The 25,061-nt window shown below is 42.2% G+C and overlaps 1 protein-coding gene across 3 annotated transcripts in view; it reads right to left on the reverse strand.

The window, feature by feature from the left end:
* The window catches only part of Ahcyl1 (adenosylhomocysteinase like 1), a 44,109-nt gene that overhangs the window by 15,414 nt on the left and 3,634 nt on the right, over nt 1-25,061 (reverse strand). Inside the window, exon 1 of one of the 3 annotated variants that reach the window (XM_045138235.1) lies at nt 5,232-5,315. The exons of the other annotated variants lie outside the window; for them this stretch is intronic. The gene's annotated coding sequence lies outside the window, so the exon portion shown is untranslated. Of the gene's footprint in view, nt 1-5,231; nt 5,316-25,061 lie in introns of those variants that run through there. 3 annotated transcript variants of the gene reach the window in all.

Below are 25,061 nucleotides of genomic sequence, written 5' to 3' on the forward strand. Positions count from 1 at the left end.
TTTTTATTATATTAATGAAAGAGCAATTAAAAAACACACTATAAATTACCTAAATTCTAACCAGAGAAGAATGTTAAAAAAAAGAAAAAGGATTTTTGTTGGTAAACTGTTGGTAAACTAAAGCAGAGTAAGTCAGAATCAACTTAGTTCACCCTGCCCCCTCTTTGTTTCTCAACAGGGTCTTGCTACTATGTAGCTGAGGCTGGCTTAGAACTCCCCATTTTCCTCAATCAGCCTCCGGAACACTGGGTTGTAAATGTGCTTCACCATACCCTGTACTGAAGGATACTTGGAATTCTGGCTATAGTAGAACACAGCTTGAGATGAATATTATCTATAGACCAATTAACAGGTGTTTTAAAAGTGTATTAAAACACTGAAATTTATTAGGTGGTTTAAAACCTTCCTTCTGAAATCTTATTAAGCTCTGATAAGCTCTTTCTATAAAATTTGAATAAACAGGATAGTTTGAGAATTTAAATTCAGATTCTCCTCATACTCTAGTTTTTTTTTAAAGAATCTTTTAAAAATATATTTTATTTATTTGGGGGGGGTAGAGAGAGAGAGAGAATGGGTGCACCAGGGCCTCTAGCCACTGTAAAGGAACTCCAGATGCATGCACCCCCTTGTGCATATGGCTTACATAGGTCCTAGAGAACTGAACCAGGGTCCTTTGGATTTGCAGGCAAACACCTTAACTGCTAAGCCATCTCTCCAGCCCAATACTCTAGTTTTGAAAAGAGCCTCATGGAGAATCTACTGAGTTAAGTTTTTAGCAAATATTATAGGTTAAAAATTTCTGCTGCACAATGTAAGGGACCTGGTCATTGCCACTTTCATGCTAGGAAGAGTAAAATACTATTAGTTACAGCTGCACAGCCTTCCTCTCCTGGTAAATGCCCCTCCAGTTGGGGTAGCACCAGGTTGCGTGTAGGAATCAGGCTTAGTCTATAGCCTCAACACAGGCAGCTAACAGGAACAAACCCAAAACTGAACTGTTAAGATTCCATAGTCAAAGCATTAAGTAGGGGTACATGTTGGGCGTTCAGCTTTCTGTCTAGTATAGTTCTCACCAAGAATGAATGCAAAGAATGGAATCAGGCAGCAGGCCAGAAAGAAAAACCTGAGTGTACTTTTGTTTCAAATGCATCTTGGTTTAACATCTAATTGGGTGTTTTTCTTCAGGCAAGTGTATAAAACAAGGAGGCACAGAGCCCAAAAATGTTTTAATAAGTCTAAAAACAGAACCACAGTGCATGAAGCTAAATGCTATATATTCAGCTATCTAGCTCAGGGTCTTACGTATATAAGGCAACATTCAGTAAATAGGTACAGAGTGAGTGAACATTGCAAGAGCCTTCTATTTCTTGTATTAGATCAAATCAATCAACCTTCAAAGGTCTAGTACAGTAAAGACTCAAAGCTGAACCACATATGCTAAGCCAGAACATGTTTTAAAAGGGTCTTTTTTGGAGTGCTAAAATCTTCACTTTAATCACAAAACCTTCCAAAACTGGAAGAAAAAACCAAAAACTCAGTAAGATGGGCACAAGTCAGCATTCGACCTTCTAGATAGGGTTTCCCATTGCATGTCCACATGACTTCTGCAGGCAGCAAAGCCAGTCTTACTAGAGAGATGACAAAGGTAATGGCTTTCATACCAATAGGCAGTTACATTGATGGTGGAAAGAACACAGTCAAAAAACCATTAGTGGCCCTTAAGAGCTTCCAGAGGCAGCCCCTCCTCCTCCACCGTCCTTGCTGCTGGCAGGGGCAGCATGTTCCGAAGCCCTTTCCTCTCCCAGCTGTAATGGTTCTCTCTTCCTTATTCATCTTTTCTCTAAAGGTTCTGGGCATGTTCCCAGATACCACCTACATGAGGGATGAAGGAACTGCAATAACGTTTGCAGATTTTTTGATAAAAAATATAGAGAGGCAGCTGCAGTGAGCTCAACCTTTCTTCAGCAGCTTAAGACCTGAATTAATAGTCACAATCTCTCCTTGTATTAATAATGCTTATCAGCAGCCTCAAGCTTAGCAAAATCTTTCCCATCTAAAAATATTAGACTACATGGCAAGCAGCTTACTACTCAGTGCAGAGCCCCTAACCCTCACTGTTCAAGGAATGGAACATGGTTCACATCGGAAGTGGGCAGAATATTAACTCAAGCCCTGTCTGTCTATGAGGTGGCGCAGCAGCACTCAGATGCATAAGCTTGTCTTCTCTGTGAGCCCAAGCTACAAGCTGCAGACTGGCAGCACAGTGAGGGCCCTGCCTGTCTCCTCCGAGCCTCCAGCTTCACTGGCTGTCTACCCAGCAGCTAGCTGCGTCCCCTTGGGGAAGCTCCTGAGAGCACTGTTCACCTTTACCCTGTGACTAAAACCACTGCTGCCAAAAGCAACTTTTGGGTGTCAGTTTCCAGTGAAACCAGATCTCAATAACAGCTCTCCCTCTCTGACTGGGTTGGACTCATTGCAATTATAACTGAAAAAAACACAATTTGTGAAAAAGCACATTTGTGCTGTTTATATTATTTTCTATCATTAAGAAGTCCTCTGATCATTAAGTCTGTGTGTGTGTGTGTGTGTGTGCCAACAGCATGTGTGTGGGTAGAGGTCATGTTGGACCACTCCTTCCATCTCTCTCTTTTTTTTTTTCAATTTCTATTTGAGAGAGAGAGAGGGAAGGAGGGATAGAGACTGGGCTCACCAGGGCCTCTAGCCACTACAGTGAACAGCTCCAGATGCATGCGCCTCCTTGCACATCTGGTTTCATGTGGGTATTGGGGAATCCAAATGAGGTCCTTAGGCTTTATATGCAAGCACCTTAACTATAGCTGAGCCATCTCTCTACCTAGGCCCCCATCTTGTTTTTTGAAACAGAGCTTCTTTTGTTGTTTTCCCACTGCAAAGGCTAGACTAGCTGGCCCACACACTTTAGGATTCTCCTGACTCTGCCTCCCGCTGCTGTAGGCATGTTAGGATTATAGGGTTTGTGCCACTGTGATGGGTGCTGGGGATGCCAGGCTTGCACAACAAATATTCTTTTAACCACTGAACCATCTCCCCAGCACCCTCCCAATCATTAAGTCTTAATTGATGTACTTTAGTGTTCCTGCAAATCTAGATCTTTAAGGAGTAATAATACAAAATGTAAGGTAATATAGCCTTATGTTAACTATTATTTTGTGCTAAGGTAGTCACCACCCAGCCTTACCACAACTGAATAAACACACCAACATTCTACTTCTGAGAAAGGCTAGGTCAGAGTGACCCATTCTTCAAATAGCACATCCAAATACAGAAGTCTACTTGCTGTGTCTTAAAAACCCAATTAACTATCAGGCCAGTACAACAGCTGTTTTAAAGCACCACTTCAAAATAGCTTAGCAGGCATGGTGGTTACCTTCTTCTGTGTAGTAATGAGAAGGGTAGAAGAAAAGCACTATTTAATAACTTGGGATACTTTACAAGTATCCCACCAAGTGTTAGGCAAGTGACAGAATGAACTGTGAGAACTATACAGACTTACCCAGAGAAAGGAGTTACTATCAACCCCCCCCCAAAATTATAAGCCTCAAGAGAAAAAACCATTATATATTCCTTGGTAAGTTGATCATATTAACGTTTTAAACAATATTTGAGGGGGGAAGAAGAGAAGAAGGGAAGGGTAGAGAAAATGGGTACACCAACGCCTCCTGCTACTGCAAACAAACTCCAGATACACGTATCACTTTGTGCATCTGGCTTTGTATGAGTACTGGGGAACTGAACCCAGGCTGCCAGGCTTTGGCAGCAGTGATTTTAACTGCTGAGCCATCTCTCCAGCACCCATATTAACTTTTATTTTTTTTTCACCACAAACACATGGCCTATACTCAAATGCTAGTTAAATAGCTTATCTACCTGCCTTCCCAGAACTTACCCAACTTTACTTTCTAGGTCCTGAATCAGAAAATGAAACAGCTGCCAATCACTCTATGGTCTTGTGGCTAAGGGACATTGATCAGGACAATACCCATAGTGTATTGTATACTTTGGACCCAGGGTAATATTAAGAAGTGGTTTTGCCATTGAACTTCACTGCTCCTTTAGCAATGTCCTAGCTACCATATTACATGCACACACAGATATCTACTTGGTACATCTTAAAACCTAATTTAAGCTGAGCGTGGTGGCGCACGCCTTTAATCCCAACACTCAGGAGGCAGAGGTAGAAGGATCGCCGTGAGTTTGAGGCCACCCTGAGAATACATAGTGAATAGCAGGTCAGCCTGGAAACCCTACCTCAAAAAACCAAAAAAAAAAACAAAAAACCAAACCACCTAATTTAATAGCAGGTCAGTGTGAGGTGTATTCTAAAGCATCTGTTCAAATATCTTGGTAGGTACCATGCTAGTCCTTATCTAAATACTGTTTAACCTAGACTTCTGAAAATTACAGGTCAGGCCAGACACATTACGAAACTTGTTATTTCACATGTCTATCGTACAGCTTTCATTTCCTCAGAAAGGTTTCCTCCTAAGGGTGAAGAACTACACTTACAGGTAAACAGCGATTATTAGGAAAACAAACCACTAGGGAAGTATGCCTTAGAAGTATGTGGGGTAAATGGGCTTTCTTACTGTCGAGGACCATTTGAAGGGTCTGTATCCTTTCAACTAGTCAGTACACTATTTGGTTTTCTGATACTTTCAAAATTTTCACATTCTATCTCTAACACAGTGTGCAGATATTTTTGTTTAGAAATTATGATCACCATATTTCTTAGCAAACAGCACTGAGAAAAAAAAAGGTGATTTGCAAAGCCAGAAGTTTTAACATCAGCTGCCAAGCATGGTATCAGAATTCCTTCTATGGCTCCTACATCTTCCCTAATCCCCTTTGCACCCATCTTCCAGTGAACTCTTTTATAGATTCTCTTCTCAACCACACTCTGTAAGAGGAAAGGAAAAAGGCTGACACAGTCAGTCCAAATACCTTTTAAGTTTTTTAAATTTATTTTATTTACTTGTTAGAGAGATTAAGACAGAGAAAGAGGCAAATATATAGAGAATGGATGTGTCAGGGCCTTTAGCCACTGCAAGTGAACTCTAGACGCATGCACCACCTTGTGCATCTGGCTTATGTGGGTTCTGGGAAATCAATCCTGGGTCCTCTGGCTTTGCAGGCAAGTGCCTTAACTGCTAAGCCACCCCTCTAGCCCCCAAATACCTTTTCTTGGTACTTACCAGCTGTCAGTCTGATTCTCATTTCACATGAATCCAAAGCAGCAGCAGCAGCAATAACAAACACCAACATCTTGAAATAAGACATGCATCGTCTAGTCTCTTTCACCTAAATCAGAGGAAAGCTTTCCTAAAGAGCATTCCCTTCCCAACACTGTCCTCTGACACACCCACCAGAAAACAAGGTATCTTGAGCGAATCAATCTCAGGCTAGAGTTGAGCCTGTGCGGGTGCGGAAACGAGTCGTTTGAGGCTCAGCAGGTCTGGGCTGCTCCCTGTCTCAAGTTTCTAGTTCTCAATCTCCCCAGATGGGGCCTGAGTTGCTAGTAGGGAGGGAGTAGGCAGGCTGACTAATCACAACACGTGTCATTCCACCCTTCTCTGTGCCTCCACTAAATCACATACACACTGCAAGAATCTAATTCCACAGTCAGAAGTATCTTTTTCAAAATGAGACTCAATTTGATATTTTGTTCAGGCTGGTGGGAGCAAAGGATGAAGAAGCAGCGGGTCTTCATGCTGCTCAATCACTGGAGACAGCATCTGGCCAAACTCCCCTCTTCTTCAAACGAGCCACTTCACTGGCTTTCTCCTTAAGAGCTGTTAGTCACTACAGTGATCTAGGCACCACCACTTAGAGGGAAATGCACTTAGAGAACAGAGAAGGGCTTCCTAATCTTTTGAAAACCACAATTTACAACAGAATGTAAAACATTCTAACATGTTTCCATGGCTAGTTAGCTAGCTACATGCCCAGTTGCTTGGTCTGCTCATACTTCCTTAACCTTGATCTCACTCCTCCAATATTATTCAAAACATGCTAGTCACCCCCTTCTCCTCCCCACACTGAATTATCATCACCTCTAAAATTTTTTTGTCCTTTCTTCTTTTTCTGAGGCAGGGACTCTAGCCCAGGAAGATCTGAAACTCACTTTGTAACTTGAGGCTGACCTCAAACTCACAGTGATCCTTCTACATCAGCCTCCCAAGTACATGCACTGCCTTTCTTGGCCACCTCTAGAGTTTATTTTTATTTATTTATTTGAGAGCAACAAAGAGAGAGAGAAAGAAGCAGACAGAGAGAGAGAGAAGGGTGAGCCAGAGCTTCCAGCCACTGCAAACCAACTCCAGATGCATGCGCCCCCTTGTGCATCTGGCTAATGTGAGTCCTGGGGAATCGAGCCTCTAAATGGAGTCCTTAGGCTTCACAGGCAAGCACTTAACCACTAAGCCATCTCTCCAGCCCCCTCCAGGTTTTTAAAAAGAAAAGTATTAGTATAAGTGACTGATGAAATCCTGGTTCCTTCAAACATAACCCTTACTTTAGTAATTTCTTAAAAATCTTTCACCAGTTCCCCTAGCACCACTGCTATCTACTGGGTATTTATTTTTGTAATTTTGTTATGCTCATCTTTAACAAAGAAAAAATTTAAAGAGACCAACATACTAAATATATAGACTCTCAACCTAGGATTCTTTCCATTTTCCATGTTAGGTTTCTTTCTCTGTATATTTACACAGAAACAAATATATACTTTCACATGTTGAAGCAAAAAAAATCAAAAAGGATGCAAACATAAAAAGTCACCAATCCCAATAAGTTCTTCAGAATTCATCTTTTAGGACAAAGAACACTCTCCTACAAGAATCTTTCCAGCATTACCACACTTACAAGTCTTACTACTAATTCTATGTAATCAAATATCCAGACTGTGTAAAATGATCCCAATCTTCTCAAGGATATTTTTTTATTACTGTGGTCAACAGCCTGAGTCAACATCTCTCCAGCTCCAATCTTGGTTTTAAATGAAGCTCACAAGAACTTAAAATTGGTATACCTATACTACAAGGTATGCTGGGATCTTTTTTAAGATGATAAAAACGTGTCAGATGATTACAGATAGGTATTCCTGTACTCTTTAAACAAATGCCCACAGGAAGAAAATTTAACGTGGAAACAAGTGGACAGCTAGAAGGAAGCTTGATTCTCTGGCATTTTGGAAAGCAACTACATAGACTGAGCAAATGCCACCTTTGTAATTTCTTAAGCGATCAAGGAGGATGGAGATTAGAAATGTGTAACAATTCTTCCTTCCTTGATCTGAAGTATAGCTTATGAAAAGTTAAAAGTCAATTCCATTTTAAGTTCATGTATTTTCTTGAGTGAGTCTCGGCTGTGAGTCAGCTCTCAGCACTTGAGAAGGCTAAACTGTCTAGAGATGAAAGAAATGCAAAATGGGGCTGAAGAGATGGCTTAGCGGTTAAGCTGTTGCCTGTGAAGCCTAAGGACCCTGGTTTGAGGCTCAATTCCCCAGGACCCACGTTAGCCAGATGCACAAGGGAGCGCATGCATCTGGAGTTCGTTTGCAGTGGCTGGAGGCCCTTGAGTGTCCATTCTTTCTCTCTCCCTCCCTCCCTCTTTCTGTCTGTCATTCTCAAATAAATAAATAATAATAAACAAAAAATTTTAAAAAAAGGAAATGCAAAGTGTCTGCTAAGTAGCCCATGAACTGTAAGTAGCTCCCAGTATGTGGGAGTCAAGTCTATGAGAATAGGTGTTCTGCACCCCAGGCTAACACGAGACAGAAACCACTGCTTCCCATAAAGCTTAGGGGAGGAAGAAACTGTTAAAACTCAATCAGGGACACCGTTACATCAAGGACCTTATGTTAGATGGTGACTATGCACTAACAGCAACTGTTTCTAAAGAGTGCCACCAGGACCTTTCACAATTCATCCTGAGTTAAGACTGCACATTCTGATGTTAGTTTTCACAGTTCTTACAAACAAATTAGTAGGCCAATGAGTGACACATCACATAAACAAAAATCTATCACATGGTCATATAGAACAGAATTGCACATTTTATCTCAGAGATATGGCATTTGCCTTTCTTTTTGACTTTCTAACTAGAGATATAAATATGTTTAATTTTACCTAAAAATCTTAGTGCAAAGCCATTACCTTAGATGGATTGTGAGAAACAGGTTTCAAGGGATTGCTAGCTATGACACCTCCAGAGCTATTTAAAACAAGAGTTACCTGCTGCACCAGGATGCAATCCTGTCTACCTCAGACCCGAATCCATTAAGGTAGGGTTTTTATGGCACAGGCTTTCTAAGGAATCATCCTCTGACAGGTAAAGTAGACAGAACCTCAAAGATAAGGACCTCCTGCTTCTGCTGCATGGGAAACCCAAAGTCAAAATAGAATTTTGTGTGGGAAAAGCTATTGTTAAGTTTTATCAATAAGTGACACAGCAGAACATAATATAATTTTCATACGATTTTTTTTCAACTCTTGGCATATGAGGCTCACAACCCCAGAGCACCAGATTAGGACTTTTACTTAAAGCTGGTTAGAAGTTTAAAATCTGCACTAACTAGTACATGCACACGAAGACCCTCAATATCTACATCTTCTTGACACTTAGCTTAAGCATTCTTAAATGGTACTAGGCTTTACAGAACATTTCTGTTTTAAAAACATTCTGAAAAGCCAAGTGTGGTGGTGCATGCCTTTAATCCCAGTACTTGGGAGGAAGAAGTAGGAGGATTGCCATGAGTTTGAGGCCAGCCTAAGACTACACAGTGAATTCCAGATCAGCCTGGGCTAGAGTGAGACCCTACCTCAAAAGAAAACAAAAATTCTGAAATCTTTCAAGGGCTGCATCTTCAATGCACAGATGCAAAAACAAAGGGATGGAGAATGAGGGTTAAGTGACTTGTTTGGGCAATTTAACACTGAAAAATAAAGCAAAAGCTGAAATAATAACCATCAGCGCAATACTATTTTTCTTCTGTTAGAATAGGCTGAGGAAACAGTGGCTTTCCCCTGCCATTTACCGAACTGTCTACCTCCCATTGTAGTAAGGCTTTGGGGCATACAATAACAGAACAATGGCGAGCTTCAGGGAAGGGAAGCAATTCTTTCAGTAGCCAAATCCTGATTCATCTAGGAAAAAAATTAAAGCATCCATCCTTTTTTCCCCCCCACAAAAGTAATGTTCCAAAGTTGCTAATGTACTCCCACTGAGAGGTGCTGTGTGCAACTCAGACCTGTAAAGGGCCAGGAGAGGAGAATGGAGTCTAAACCCCACAGAGGCAAAAAGCCCCACTGTGACATTTACCCCCACAGCTTTCTGGGTATGGAGCACAACGTATGGCAATCCAATGCAAGATAAAAGAATTCCTAGGTAGGAGGATCTCCATGAGTTCGAGGCCACCCTGAGAATAGAGTGAATTCCAAGTCAGCCTGAGCTACAGTGAAAGCCTACCTCAAAAAACAAACAAACAACAACAACAAAAAGATTTCCTATTTACATTAAACCCAAGTGTATTGTACAAGGAGAATCCCAATTTGGCACAGTTAAAACAACCACTATTTTTTTTTGGGGGGGGGGGGAGGAGGTCACCTGGAAACTCAATGGTTATTTTCATGTCTTTTTGTTTTGTTTGGTTTGGTTTGGTTTATCGAGGTAGGGTCTCACTCTAGCTCAGGCTGATATGGAATTCACTATGTAGTCTCTTGAACTCATGGTGGTGATACTCCTACCTCTGCCTCCCGAGTGCTAGGGTTATTTAGTGCTGGGATTAAAGGTGTGTGCCACCATGCCCGGCTACCTCTATATGTATACTTTAAGACATAAATCAAACAGTATATTTTCAATGTGCTTCAAACTTTTTACCTATTTCTAATAGCATACAAAACAACAGGTTTCCTTATTGGCATTCTCATACACCTAGATTTTGTTGACACCCCTACTCGCCCCCCCCCTTTCCTTGTCCCTTCTGTCCACTGGTATCCTTCTGCCCTGGTATTTCCTTTTCCATTTTTATGTCACGTGCTCTATTATGCTCCCTGCCTCATTCCTTAACCCCCTCATGGGCAGGCCCTGTCTGGTTTCATGGCCTATACCCACACTTACTTCCACAAACATACATACATAAAAATCGTATGTTAGGACCTGCATATGAAAAAGAACATGCTGTACTTGTCTTTCTGAGCCTGGGTTTCATCCTGCAAATTCCACTTGTCTTCATGGCTGAATAAAATTCCACTGAATATATGTACTGTATCCATTCATCTGTTGATGGACATCTCGGCTGATTCAATCTTCTGTTATTGTGAACAAAGCAGCAATGACCATGGATATGCAAATATGATGACTTTTTATTTTTTTATTTATTTATTTGAGAGAGAAAGAGGGAGAGAGATAATGGGTGCACCAAGGCCTCCAGCCACTGCAAAAGAACTCCAAACGCATGTGCCCCCTTGTGCATCAGGCTTCCGTGGGTCCTGGGGAATCGAACCGAGGTCCTTTGGCTTTTCAGGCAAACAACTTAACCACTAATCTCTCCACCCCTGATATGACTTTATAAAAATTATTTTATTTATTTGAGAGAGAGCAAAAAGCACAGAGAGAGAGAGAGAGAGAGAGAGAATGGGTGCCTCAGGGTCTCCAGCTACTGCAAACAAACTCCAGATGCATGTGCCACCTTGTACATATGGCTCATTTGGATCCTGGGGAATTGAACTAGGGTCCTTTGGCTTTGCAGGCAAGTGCCTTAACCACTGAGCCATCTCTCCAGCCCATGATATGACTTTTGTTTAAATGTATGAATATGTGTGTGTGCGGTGGAGGCCAGAGGACAACTAAGGTGGTGTTCCTTGGGAATGCAATTCACTTTTTGGCTGTTGTTTTGAGACAGGATCTCTCACTGGCCTGGAGTTCACCAATTAGCCTACACTGGCTGGCCTACAAACCTCCTATCTTGGGCTGGAGAGATGGCTTAGCGGTTAAGCGCTTGCCTGTGAAGCCTAAGCAACCCAGTTCAAGGCTTGTTTCTCCAGGACCCACGTTAGCCAGATGCACAAGGGGGCGCACGCATCTGGACTTTGTTTGCAGTGGCTGGTGGCCCTGGCGCGCCCATTCTCTCTCTCTCTCTGCCTCTTGCTCTCTGTCGCTCTCAAATAAATAAATAAAAATAAATAAATAAAAAAAAACCCTATCTCTGTCTCCCTGAAATTACAGATATGTGCCAACATGCCAGGCATTTATTTATGGGGGTTCTGAGGATGGAACCTTGGTCCTCATGCTTTAAGATAAGCACTTTTCTGACAGCTCTCTCCCAAGCCCAGGATACAGCTTTTTAGAGATTATCCTGTGCTGCATGGTGATGACGAAACTTTTCTTTTACACATAAATATAACTAAGGAACCTGCCCTTAAGTGAAAAAATTATACTAGGTTCCTTTTGCATCTGTAATGCACCACTCAAAAAGCACACTGTAGGGCTGGAGAGATGGCTTAGCGGTTAAGCGCTTGCCTGTGAAGCCTAAGGACCCCGGTTCGAGGCTTGGTTCCCCAGGTCCCACGTTAGCCAGATGCACAAGGGGGCGCACGCGTCTGGAGTTCGTTTGCAGTGGCTGGAAGCCCTGGCGCGCCCATTCTCTCTCTCTTCCTCTATCTGTCTTTCTCTCTGTGTCTGTCGCTCTCAAATAAATAAATAAAAAAAAAATTTAAAAAAAAAAAGCACACTGTACATACCATCTTGAATCTTACTAGGAAAGATTTAGCAAGGTTACATTTTTACAATGTAAAAAGTTATATTAAATTTGGGTAAGGTAATATAAATTTTATCCCTGATGCCGGGCGTGGTAGTGCACGCCTTTAATCCCAGCACTTGGGAGGCAAAGGTAGGAGGATCGCTGTGAGTTCAAGGCCACCCTGAGACTACGCAGTTAAATCCAGGTCAGTCTGAGACAGAGTGAGACCCTACTTCGAAAAAAAAAAAAAAATTATCACTGATGAATTCTTCCTAGCATAACTTCTCTATAGAACAATGGCTAAAACGTTATTGCAAGGCTATTACTTTTATTGGAATAATCTAGGTTTAAGTAACATGATATGTGATTAATGATGAATCTTGGTTTCACAGCTGTTTGACATGTTAAGTACTTAATTAAATGACCTCACTTATGTGAGGGTGGGGGAAATTGGGAGATGTTAGTTAAAGGGTGTAATCTTGCAGTTTTAGGGTGAATACTTTATAGAGAGCTAATATACAGTGTCATGACTACAGTTAATAATAATGTACTGTGTGTCTGAAACTAGTAAGAGTAAATCTTAAGTAGTCTCATCATATGCACGCCAAAAAAAGGTAATTGAGGGCAGGAGAGATAGTTCATTCATTAAGGTACTTGCCTGCAAAGTCTAAAGACCCCAGATGATTCCTCAGTACTCATGTAAAAGCCAGATGCACAAAGTGCCACAGGCATCTGGAGTTCATGTACAGTAGCTAGAGGCTCTGGCGCACCCGTTCTCTCTCTGCGACTACATGGTGAATCCCAGGTCAGCCTAGGTCAGAGCAAGACTGTTCTTTGAAAAAACAAAACAAACAACAACAAAAGGTAACTGAAGAGATGGGTGTGTTAATTGGTTAGAGCATGGTAACCATTTGACAATGTTTCAAAGCATCACACTATATATCAGGAACACATAATTTTGCCAATTATATCTTTAAAAAGGTGGAAAAAAATGCCAAACATACTCAATGAAGATATACATTTCCTTATTTAATTAAGAACCAAAACCTTGGGGCTGGGGAGGTCAGCCAGTACAGTGGTTGCTACACAAGCATGAAGCTGAGTTCAATTTCCAGAACACAAGTGAAAAGAGCTGGGTATGGAGTGCGTGCTTGTAATCCCAGTGCGAGGTTGAAACAGGCAATGGGCTTGTTAGCCAGCCAGACAGCCTAACTGGTGAGTTCCAGGCCAATGAGAGACCCTCAAATGAGAGACTCTCAAAAAACCAGGTGGCAGCCAGGCATGGTGGCACATGCCTTTAATCCCTGTACTCAGGAAGCAGAGGTAGGAGGACTGCCATGAGTTCAGGGCTACCCTGAGACTACATAGTAAATTCCAGGTCAGCCTGGGCTACAGTGAGACCCTACCTTGAAACATCACCACCACCCACCTCCAAAACAACACCAACAACAAAAACAAGGTGGCGAGCACCTGAGGAATGGTAATTGGGGTTCCTCCCTGGCCTCCACATATGTGTACACACAAAAAGAGAATCAAAAAACTCAGTGCTATGCTTTCTACAAAGCTTCACAAGCTGAACAGAACTATAAAACAGATTAAATAGTTCCAGTGAGATCTAAATTTCTTTGGTTATTAAAAGGCTTCTATAAAAACAGAAAATAGGGGCTGGAGAGATAGCTCAGCAGTTAAAGGCACTTGCTGCAAAAGCTTGATGGCCTGGGCTCGATTCTCCAGTACCCACATAATCCCAGATACACAAAATGGCACTTGCAATTGGAATTCGTTTGCAGTGGCAAATAAATAAATAAAAATATTTTAAAAACCAGAAAATAAAGATGACTGGTATATTATTATATTTCTTTCAGCTTTGATGATCACTGAGTAAACTGTGAGATATACTTATGTCTACAGCACGGTTGAAGGCTTCCTGTTTATCCACATGCTGGAAAGCAGTTAGAACAGGAACCAGGTAGAACTTCCTGACTTCTCTGGGGAGGGCTGGAGCTCTGTTCACTAATAGGATCTGAATCTGTATACAAAGTTAGATTGGAACACACTCAGCAATCTTTCAGTGCGAGTTTGGAAATTTCCAGAGACTTTAGACAGAAAAGAATATTCCTGTAAAGATTACCCTAAAAAAAAAAAAAGAAGTCTTTGACTTTCAGAGAAGGCAAGAACGACCTCTAAAGTGGTCATGGCTTCCTTCACAGCTCCAAAAGAAGTTTCATTTCTGTTTCTTCAATGCATGCACTCTGCGTTACCTGGAAGCAGGTCTGTCCATTTTTTCAAGTCAAATACTAGCTCTTCCCAAGACACAGATCTTAACATTGGTATGCATCTGCTCCCTTTAGGTATCCACCTGGCTCATCAGCTTACTCAGCTGAGTTCTGGCCTTCCTTTTCTGGTCTTTACCCTTTCACTATTTCCACAGCTCCTCAATCAACTTTTATAACTTTCTGTGCTGCAGCTAGAATTTCACTAAATTGTCCTCTCATAATCTTTTAAATATTGCTACCACATTCAGTCTAGGAACTCATAATATAAATTAGTATGTGAGGACAATTCTCAAACCCTGACCTGATTTTTAATTCATGAAGTCCAGGAAACCCAGCCATGCAGGAAGTAGATGTGAGGGTTGAGTACAGAAAGCCAGAATTGTTCTCAGCACTTGTGTGTATGGTATGCATGCATGTTCTTACGAGTGTGTGCAGATCCTGTGGAGGCTAGAGGTCAACGATGGGGGCCTTCCTGTATTGCTCTCCATCTTATTCAAGTCAGAGGGTCTCATTGCACCCAGAGCTGATTCGGCTAGGATCAGTGAGCCTCAGGGATTCCTTGTGTCTACCACCAACCCTGGCATTTTACATGGGTGCTGGGGATCTGAATTCAGGACCTCATGCTTGTGCAGGTAAGTACCTTACCCACTGAACCCCAGTCCAATTTTTAGTATTTTGTTTACCTATTTGCAGAGAAAGAGGAAAAGGGGAAGAAATACAGAGGAAGAGAATAGGTGCAGCAGGGTCTCTTGCTGCTGCAAACTCCATATACATGCGCCACTGTGCATTTGGCTTTAAGTGGATACTGGGAAATCAAACCCAGGCAGTCAGGCTTTGCAGGCATGTGCCTTAATTGCTGAGTCATCTCTCCAAGCCCCCAATTTTTAGCATTTTAAACAGAATTTAGATTCAAAAACTGCAACTGACTTAGAGAGGACTGGTTCTTCTGTTTTTCCATAGACACCCTTTAGTCGTTTATAAATGGCCTTTGCTGTTTTACTGCTGTCTAGGGGACAACAATCCCAAACAAAACTCATGACTAGCTACCTTTACCATAGACAGTCTCAATTCTAGACAAGTCTTCTAGGTTCTTAGTCCATAGGTGGGCTTCAGGCTGACAATTCTCCCTTATCTTTAAACTGCTATGCATATATGTATGTATTTTCCTGGAATACATATGTAGATAGTTCAAAGAGTACTCTAAATTCCAATGGTTAGTTAAGACACTCTTAAGAATCTAAGCTCTGGATTGGGGATGTAGCTTAGTTGGTTTGCCTGACATGCACGAAGTCCAAGTTCAATCCCCAGTACCACATAAACTGTGTTTGGTGGCACAGGCTTGTAATAACAGTGCTGTAGAGGTTGAAGTGGTAGGATCAAAGTTCAAGGTCATGCTCAGCAATATAGCAAATGCAAGGTCAGCTTCAGCTACATGAATGCCTGTTTCTAAATAAGCAAGAAGGCAAGCAAGTAAATGAGCTATACAGGGTATGTTTTCATGCCTCGCCCTGGTCCTGGGACACAGCACTTGCTCACACTTGACTTGACAGGGCTCCATGACTTCTGCTCCTCACTTACTCTGAATACATAGAAGAAGAAGAAGAATGGTAGGTTATCTTTAGGACCTTGCACATTGGGTACATGATTTCTTTCTCAGGGGCTAAGAAATCTATCATACATAACCGTATTCTCACCCCAAAATAAAATTACATAACAATTTTGGACAGCTTTGCTAGATAATCTCAGAGTGGTTCTAAATCTGGGATCTTTCAAGTTTCAAAATACCAACGCATTCTCCACCTGCCTTCCATGCCTTCAGCCCTCTGCCACTGTGATTAAGTATGTCTAATTCAGAGACCAGAATATGAATATTTTCAAAAAGTGCCATTTGACTTATGCCTTCCAATCCTCCCCATCCCATGAGAGGTGCTGGTTTCACAAGCAATCTAAGCAGGACCTGAAAAAGCAAACAGAAGCACAGGGTTTACCAGGCTCACAGTAAAGCAGCTCAAGGAACATGGGAACAAATGAGGTTAAACACACCTTTTGCAGAGATCAAATAAGGCAAAAGAAGTGGAAAATCTTTCTTCAATACCAACTCCACCTGTCAGTACAGTCTTCTTGATGGGTCCCCAAGGGTTAGAACATGACAAAAAGTCTGAGAACAGAAACTTTTTTTCTTTTCTAAACCAAGACTTGGTCCAAATTCAGAAAAACTGCCAATATGTTCTCATTCCAATCATGCCCAGCACTCAGCTAATCCCCTCCCTATGGAGTCAGAAAAGAATGAGCAGAATTATGTACTCAGTACTCCCCAAATGAGGGCTCTCACTCCTGAGTGTAGGGACTGAAACTCATCTCAGTCATGCACTCCCAATTACAAACTATACAGGGAAGAAACGAACTTCAGCACAGGTGCTTTCCTTCTACCTGTGCGACCTGAGGCATCCTTTACTTCCTCTCCCTAAGAACCAAGCCTCTGCCAACCCAGTCATTCTCCACCAGCAACTAAGAACAGAAACTCCCTCCAAAGTTACGTTTCCCCGGGGAAATCCTGGAGAAGAGATGCAGTGAGGCCAGCCCTCCAGTATGTGTTTTCCTTGGACTGACAATACGGCTTATTACAGTGAGAACGCCATGTCCCCAACCAACTTGGTCTCTTTTTCTGTTAAAGCCCTGAAGTAAACAGATTCTACAGAAGCTACAAGGCTGTTACCAAGGCCACTGTATTGATCAGTATAATTAACATTCACAATTCATCAAGTCTAGCACCACAAGCCAGCTAGGCTACTCTCCCCATAAGAAAAACACTGAGAATCTTCCAGCCTTGCTTGCTAAGAAGTCTGGTGCTCTGAAGTTGGGTACTAAAAAGTCAAGTACTGAATTAAAAGTTAGAACCACCTGGACAGTTACAGGAAACTGAATTGTTGCAGAGCAACTGCACATACATGACACCTTGACAAAGCAGTTATTTCATCTTCCAAAACAATGAAATTCTGAAGTCTTCCTTTTCCCCCAATCTTGCCAAAGTCACGTACATACTTCAAGGAAATATACAAAATTTGGTGCCAACTATAGCCAGAGCTCATAGCTTAGGACAGCACTGGCCCAGTTCACAGAAAACTTTAATTCTAAGGAAGGTTTGTTTCAAAAACAAGCATCCATATGGCTTTTTGGTGTGAAGTACAGCCTTTGGTTAAGAATGGACAGCCAGGATAGAGTAAGAGCCAGACGCTTGTTCAGCATCAACAGGTAGGCCATTGCTACGCTCAGGGCTCCAACATATATTCTAAATCCAACTGCTCACCTCAACCTTCCTAGGTGAAAAAATTTTTTTTTCTTGAGGTAGAGTCTCACTCTAGCCCAGGCTGACCTTGAACTCAAGGCAATCATCCTAGTTCTGCCTCCTAAGTACTGGGATTAAAGGCGTGTACCATCATGGCCGGCAAAAATCTGTTTCTTAAATCCAGAACATGTACAAACCAGGATTATCACTTTCCACTTTGGGCGAAGGGTCCCCAATGCTAAGGGTTTGAATTTGTTTCAACAGTGAGAAATTCAAATCACATTCCCCATTATGTCTAAGGCTATCTCTAAGCTTATGTTGCCCTACTTACAAGCTGAGGCCACGTATTGACTGTAGTCTGTCTCCTCTCTTACCTTCTATTTCTGGCAGTAGAAAGGGCTCTAGTAGACTAGTGGAACCTCTCATCACATCCTCACCTGCAGTTCTTACTTCTACCGCTGCATCTACCCGTGAGGCAGGGATCTAAGCTGGTAAGACAACCCTGCCCAAATGAAAGGGAGAGTGAGGCAGTCACCATGTGTCCAAATGACTTTTTCTGGAGGTGCTCACTTACAGGGGATTTGATTCAATAAATAGGCACTGCATCTTACATACAGTGTTAAACATGGTCCTTGACCCTAGCATGCTCCATTTCTAAAGAAATCAAATTATAAAATTCAGATTCCATCAGCTTCATCTTAAAATAGTTTGAGAAATGCTATTCTGAAGTCAAATCACCTGTTTTATTTTTTAATTCTTTTTAGGACAAGGTCTTACTATAGTCCAGACTGGACTTAAACTCATGTACCTTCTGCCTTGCCTCCTGAGTGCTGATATACAACAGGCCAATCATTTTAAATAGATACCCAGTCTATGTGTGCGTGTCCTACTCCTCCTGTGAAAGTGGCTCTGCAGCTTCAGGAGCCTCCACATCTCATATAAGAGCACTAGCGCTGAGATGGCCCAGCCCTCTAAAAGTTGCTGAAATGCTGGTTTCAGTGTGCACAGAACTTCGTTAAACCCTCAAGGCATTTATGAGTCTCTTGGGAAGCTAAGGAGCACCCCAAAGAGGAGGGTGACAAAAACAGCCTCAGCTTTGCTCCAGGCCACAAGGACAACCTTGAGGCTAGAAACATTTAAAAAAAAAATTTTTTTGTTTTTTTTTGAGGCAGGGTCTCACTCTAGCCCAGGTTGACCTGGAATTCACTATGTAGTCTCAGGGTGGCCTCAAACTCACGGTGATCCTCCTAACTCTGCCTCCCGAGTGCTGGGATTAAAGGCATGCACCACTACACCCGGCTTAGGAACATTTTTTTTTTTTTTTTTTTGAGGTAGGGTCTCACTCTAGTCCAGGCTGACCTGGAATTCACTATGGAGTCTCAGGGTGGCCTCGAACTCATGGCAATCCTCCTACCTCTGCCTCCCCAGTGCTGGGATTAAAGGCATGTGCCACCATGCCCGGTTTAGGAACATTTTTTTTAAAATATTTTTTTGTTCATTTCTTATTTATTTATTTGAGAGCGACAGACACAGGGAGAAAGACAGATAGAATGGGCGCGCCAGGGCTTCCAGCCACTGCAAACGAACTCCAGACGCGTGCGCCCCCTTGTGCATCTGGCTAACGTGGGACCTGGGGAACCGAGCCTTGAACCGGGGTCCTTAGGCTTCACAGGCAAGCGCTTAACCACTAAGCCATCTCTCCAACCCTAGGAACATTTTTTAAAGAGCAGTTTATAGACCTGTAAAGGAAGAAATACCGGGTCTAGAAGCCTGACTTTATAAATCAAGTTTAAAAAAAGTATTTACTTATTGGAGAGAGGGAGAGATTAGGAAAGAGGCAGATAGAGAATGGGCATGCCAGGGCCTCCAACCATTGCAAACAAATCCCAGACACATGTGCCATCTTGTGCATCTGGCTTATGTGGGTCCCGGTGAATTGAACCTGGGTCCTTAGGCTTTGCAGGCAAGTACCTTAACTGCTAAGCCATCTCTCCCAGTCTAAGTCAAGGTTTCTTAACCCAGGATTCATGAATGAGTTTTAGGAAATTCTATAAACCCTTTGGAAGTAAACATGCATTTTTGTGCTCCTGAACTTTCCTAAGGAAAAAGCCATGATTTTTACGAAATTCTTTAAAGATTAGGACTCAAAAGATTAAGAACTACAGTTTCTAACCCAGTAACTACCAAGTGCATTCCCTCACATAGACATGTCTGTCTATTATTGCACCTCACTTCTGAAACTGAAAACAGAGGGGATGTGCATTTTAAAAATTCAAGATAAACGTCTCTTCTACATCTCTGAAATAAACTCAACAATTGCTGCATTCAAATAATTTTTTTCTTTAAGCTCCCTAAGGGAAGTGAGGCGGTGAGGTTGGTCAAAGACAACAAATCAGAATCTCTCCCTTATCAACTCCTGATGGCTCTCTGTAAGTCACAGCCCAGAGACCTAGACTTGAGGTCAGTCAGTATGGGAGAAGGGATAAAGTAATTGCCATCATACCCATGGAAGCCTGTGCCCTAGAGATCCAACAAAACACAGTTAATAAGTACGGGAGGAGTTGGAACCATGTACTGAAAACAGAACTTTCAAAATCTTGTCATTGCTCCAACCACAATATGAACAGCTTCATTCAGTTCAAAGTGAATGACATATGGCCACTCTCATCTCTAGGCTTTATTTAACCCCTGCACTCTGCCACTTACCAATTCACCATCTACCTCACAAAAGAGAGCCGTGCGCCACTGCAGAGCAGCACAACAGCATTTTCTTTGGCACTCAGAGCACATGGTGTCAGTGGGATTCTGGTGCCACTGTAACCTTGAAGGTGTGTGTGTGGGGGGGGGCGGGGAGAAGCAGGGCATGGTTGTACATGCACTTGGGAGGCAAAGGTAGGAGGTCAGCCTGGGCTAGAGTGAGACCCTACCACACACACACACACATACACACACACAAAGAGAGAGAGAGAGAGAGAGAGAGAGAAACAGAGAGAGAGAGAGAGAGAGAGAGAGAGAGGGAGAGGGAAGGAGGGAGAGGGGAGGGAAGACAGGCAACAAGCAGTTCACGTTGTAAAGGATTATTGCCTGACAAAGGGCCAAGATAACAGCATGAAAACAACGTACAGTTCCAAATAAGCTTCATTTCTATCACATGAGTACAGGATGTCCATTTCACAAGAGGCAAAATGGGTTGGATGGCAGGAGGTAACATGCTCAAGCCACAAAGCCCCATAGGTTACACACAGGGCATGTTAATGAGTGATTTGGGGGGTATTCATGGAAAGAAAGCAGAAGCATGCTTAGACAGTGCCACATTTGAAATTCTGTCAAAGTTCTTTGCTCTACTTCAGTAGTTCAAATGCTGCCTACTACTAACAGTCCACTAAACCTTTTAACTTTGTGTCCTGTTTGACCAGTAAATGATTAAACCCCACGGTACACTGTTAGGCAGTGCCAGTAATTACCTGCAGTCTGAGATGAGAGCACTGGGTTAATACCTTCAGAAAAGTTGATCAGAGCTGGGGGGAGGGGAAAAGAAGAAACCAATCTGGGCCTCAACAAAGGCATAGGTGCTATGTAGTTCTGTTCATGCACATATTTCTGATGAAAAAAAAAATCAGTTATATACCTTGGGAGGACCACCTGAAAAGAAGGGCCCTGGAGAGGGTGGGATGAAAACTAACATTAAATTTCTCGTTTCTTTGTTTTCTTTTTCTTTTCCCTTGGCTCTAGCCTATAACTCCCAGTACCAGGATGCAGTTAACACCCATAATGAGCTACTGATTAGCGGTACCTACAAGGTCCCCCCGAACAAGACATACTTCTGTCAGAGCGCTTGATTACCCCCCAGAGGTTAATGGTAAGACCCTACTGCTGAAGACACCATATGCTGTCAGCACCGACCATGGAGAAACCTGGCTGGAACACGTCTCCAGACAGTTAGCCTGCCTAGTGCTGGAAGGTGCTACATGAGCCACTGGGGGAAAATGGCCAACATCTGTCCAAACAACTCAAGATCTAAGCTACTCAGAAGCAAACAACCTGATATGATGCTCATACAAGTGCAGTAGTGGCACACAGCATTGGTGTTGCTTTCAACTTAGCTAACAGATCTGCTCAGTGGAAAGAAAACCGTATTTGGAACTGGGAAACAAGTCAGAATCATATCTAGACAATGATTTTGCTCTCCAATATCAAACTCCCACTAATCTTGGGCTATAAGAGGGACTACACCCATTAAATTCTCTCTAAATATAAATGGTTATCCCATTTAACAGGTGCTGACTTCACTCTCTCTTGGAGAATCTACGTCTCTTTTTTGGATGGAAGTGAGACCTGAGGAGAGAAATTGGAGAGATGAGCAAGAGTGCTGTTTTCTCTGTGAACTTGATATTAGCACATGGGTGAAGGAGATAGACATGAGGACACTCAACACCTACCAAAGCAGGACACTCAACACCTACCAAAGCAGAGACCCAGAGGATCCTAAGAGCCCATCACTGAAGCTGACTTAAAACACACCCAACATGGCTCAGGGAATTTTCTGGAAGTGGGAGGGGGGAGTTGGGACATTAAGCACAGAGGCATTGCCTGTTCTGCAATACATGACCCACAGTCCCCATGGGGATAATCTGCATCCCCAACCAGGAGAGCCCCTTCAGAAAAGGGGCAGGGATGAAGGAGAGGAAGGTACCAAGAAGTGTTGTTTGCATACTAAGTATGTCCATAACTAACAAAAATTATAAAAGAATTTGGGGGGTTGAGATAGGAAATAATTATTATTTAAACTTGGGCTCCACTTGAACTACCATGTTGCATCATCCATTGTTAGAAATAGGGCACCAGGAAATCCTCGCTGGATCACAGGCTAGGTTAACAGGCAGAGACTAAATCTGCTTTGAAAACCATGACATACAGTTAGTCGAGGTAGAAAGAACCGAGCACACTAAGGAGTATTTACTAGACTCTATCCTCTAAGTAAATCTACATAGGTAGTACTTCTGTTTCTCCCACTTTATAGTTGAGAGAAGGGAGGCCCTGAAAGCTTAATTCATTTGTCTAAGATCCCAAATACTACTAGATAATAGAGACTGAAAACACAGATTTCAAAAACCAAGTGTTTACCTTACACAGTACCACTACTATTTGGAAGTAAAAGAAAGTTTTACAGGCCTTTTGCAGCAGCCAGGCAACAGTGTTGGATAATAAGAGATCTACCTAAGAGAGTCAAAGTGAAATATGGGATCAAAAGAGAAAAGGGTGCTGAAATGCTGCATAATTTTGGGATTAACAGTTTACTACATCAAGGCACTGACAGGGCCAGCAGGAAGTGGAAGGAAAATTTGTGGAAAGAATCTGTTAGCAACTTTGATTCTCAGATTTCAGACTGGGGAAAAAAAAACAACTCTGATCTATGCAATGTGTTGTCCTTCATACATGACGGAGATGTTTCTGGCCTGCCTCAATGGATGTGTTCAGTTTTAGCTAGTTCTGAACCACATCAAATTAAGTGTTTACTACAAAGGTCAGGCATGGTGATTAAATGTGTGTAATCTCAGTAGAATCACCATGAGTTTCAGGCTAGCCTGAACTACAGAATGAGGAGACCCTGTCATACAAAAAAGAATTAAAAAAACACCAACCCCCGAGACCCCCAGTGAATTCAAAGTTGATCTGGTCTGGACTACATGAGCCTTTGCCTCATTAAACCAAAAGGTTCTATAATGGTACTTATATAAAAATTTAGTATTTACATTCCTGATTTTGAGACTCAAGATATAAATCAATCTTTTACTAGCTAGTCCCTTAAAATAACTGCAAAAGAAGATGGAAGCACTTGTTTAGAGATCATTAACTACTAATGGCAAAATAAACTTATTAAAGGAATCACAGCAACTAAAGATCTACAAGATTGTCTGTTACAAAACATCCTTTTTATAGACAACTTGACAAGAATATACTGGTACTTTTGCTTATTTGAAACAGGTCTCAGACTAGCCTTGAACTCACCACATAACTAAAGTTGGCCTTAACCTTGTGATCCTCCTGCTTCAGCCTCCTCAGTGCTAGGACTACAGTGTGTATCATGTCTAGTCATATTTATCATCTTAACGACAAAGGATCTCGATAATGAATGCACTTCTTTCTAATACAAATTAAATATCTAAAGGAACTTCAAACAAACTAATTTGGAAACAACCAAGAGAAGGAATCAGCATCTGTGGAGAAATCTAAAAAAGAGGATCAATGGCTCTAGGGATTTAGCTCCATGGTACAGCTTTTGCCTAGCATGTTCAAGGCCCTGGGCTCAAGCCCTAGGATTGAAAAAAAAAGGCAGGAAGGGAAGGATTTTCTTACATATATGACTTTTTATTTTATTTTAATTAATTTATTTGACAGAGAAAGAGGGAGATAGAGATGGGGGGGGGGGTTAGAGAATGGTTGTGGCATGGCCTCCAGCCACTGCAAATGAACTCCAGAAGCGTACGACCCCTTGTGCATCTGGCTAACATGGGTCCTGGGGAATCAAACCTGGGTCCTTTGGCTTTGTAGGCAAATGCCTTAACCACTAAGCCATCCCTCCAGCCCCCATATGCATGACTTGTGTTTGAAGATTGCCCCTAGAACAGAAACTACTCTAAAGAGCATCAAGATGTACTAAGGGTATAAAGTTAAGAAATGGCAACTGACCTGATCTCTTCTTGGTAGGAACTAGTGTAATTCCTACAAAACTGCACTAAGTCATCATAAGACAACAGTCAATGAGGCTCCTGGACTTTAGATCTGAAGTTAACACCTCAGTGGTACTCATGGGGCTGCCTGATGTGCTTCTTAATCTTCTAATCAATCTCTGCTACACATGCTTCACTCAAAATAAATATCCTACACATGAAAGTCCTATCATTTCTGCAAGCCTTATATTTGGCCACCCAGGCCAAATGAGTCAACGGGTGCAATAGTGGCATGTCTGTCATGGTGGAAACGAACTGCCCTCTAATTGGACTGGAGGCCTGCTCCATGGGAGGGAATACATCCCTGATACTGAAAACCTACAACAGGGGTAGTCATGAGCCCTAGGAGTGTAACATCTGCTGCTGTCTGGCTAAATCTATATACTATGGTCATCAAACTGCCCAGTAAGCACTTCTCTCAATGTTCATACCTATATGTTAATGCTACTCTCACTTTTGGTGGAGAACCTTCTCTTTCCAGATGGTAGGGACCTTGGGCTGACAACATTGCTTAGCACTGCAATATCTCTATCACACTTTCCAAGGCTCAGGGTCCATTGCAAAAGAGGTGGCAGAAAGAATGTAAGAGCCAAGGAAGGGTAAGACTCCTTACAACATGCTCCTCCAGACACAAAATGGTCTGGATATCCATGACCTGACAGTGCCTGATACTATCTACACAAGACCATCATAATAGGAGGAAAAGATCATGAATCAAAATAAAAGAGTCACTGACTGAGAGGAGGAGGGAGATGATGGAGAATGGAGTTTCAGAGGGGAAGGTAGGGGGAGGGAGAGCATTACCCTGGGGTATTGTTTATAATCATGTAAGTTGTTAATGAAAAATAATTTAATTTAAAAAAAGAAAGAAAGAAAGTCCTATCATTTGAGATCTCCTCTCCTGGATTCTGCTGGTGGCAAAGGTCTGACTGTGCAGGTTCTAGGCCAGATACTCATCATACAACAGAGTTCTCCCCCACATGTCCAAGGGA

Source organism: Jaculus jaculus, chromosome 19 (genome assembly GCF_020740685.1).
Source record: "Jaculus jaculus isolate mJacJac1 chromosome 19, mJacJac1.mat.Y.cur, whole genome shotgun sequence".
NCBI lineage: Eukaryota > Metazoa > Chordata > Mammalia > Rodentia > Dipodidae > Jaculus > Jaculus jaculus.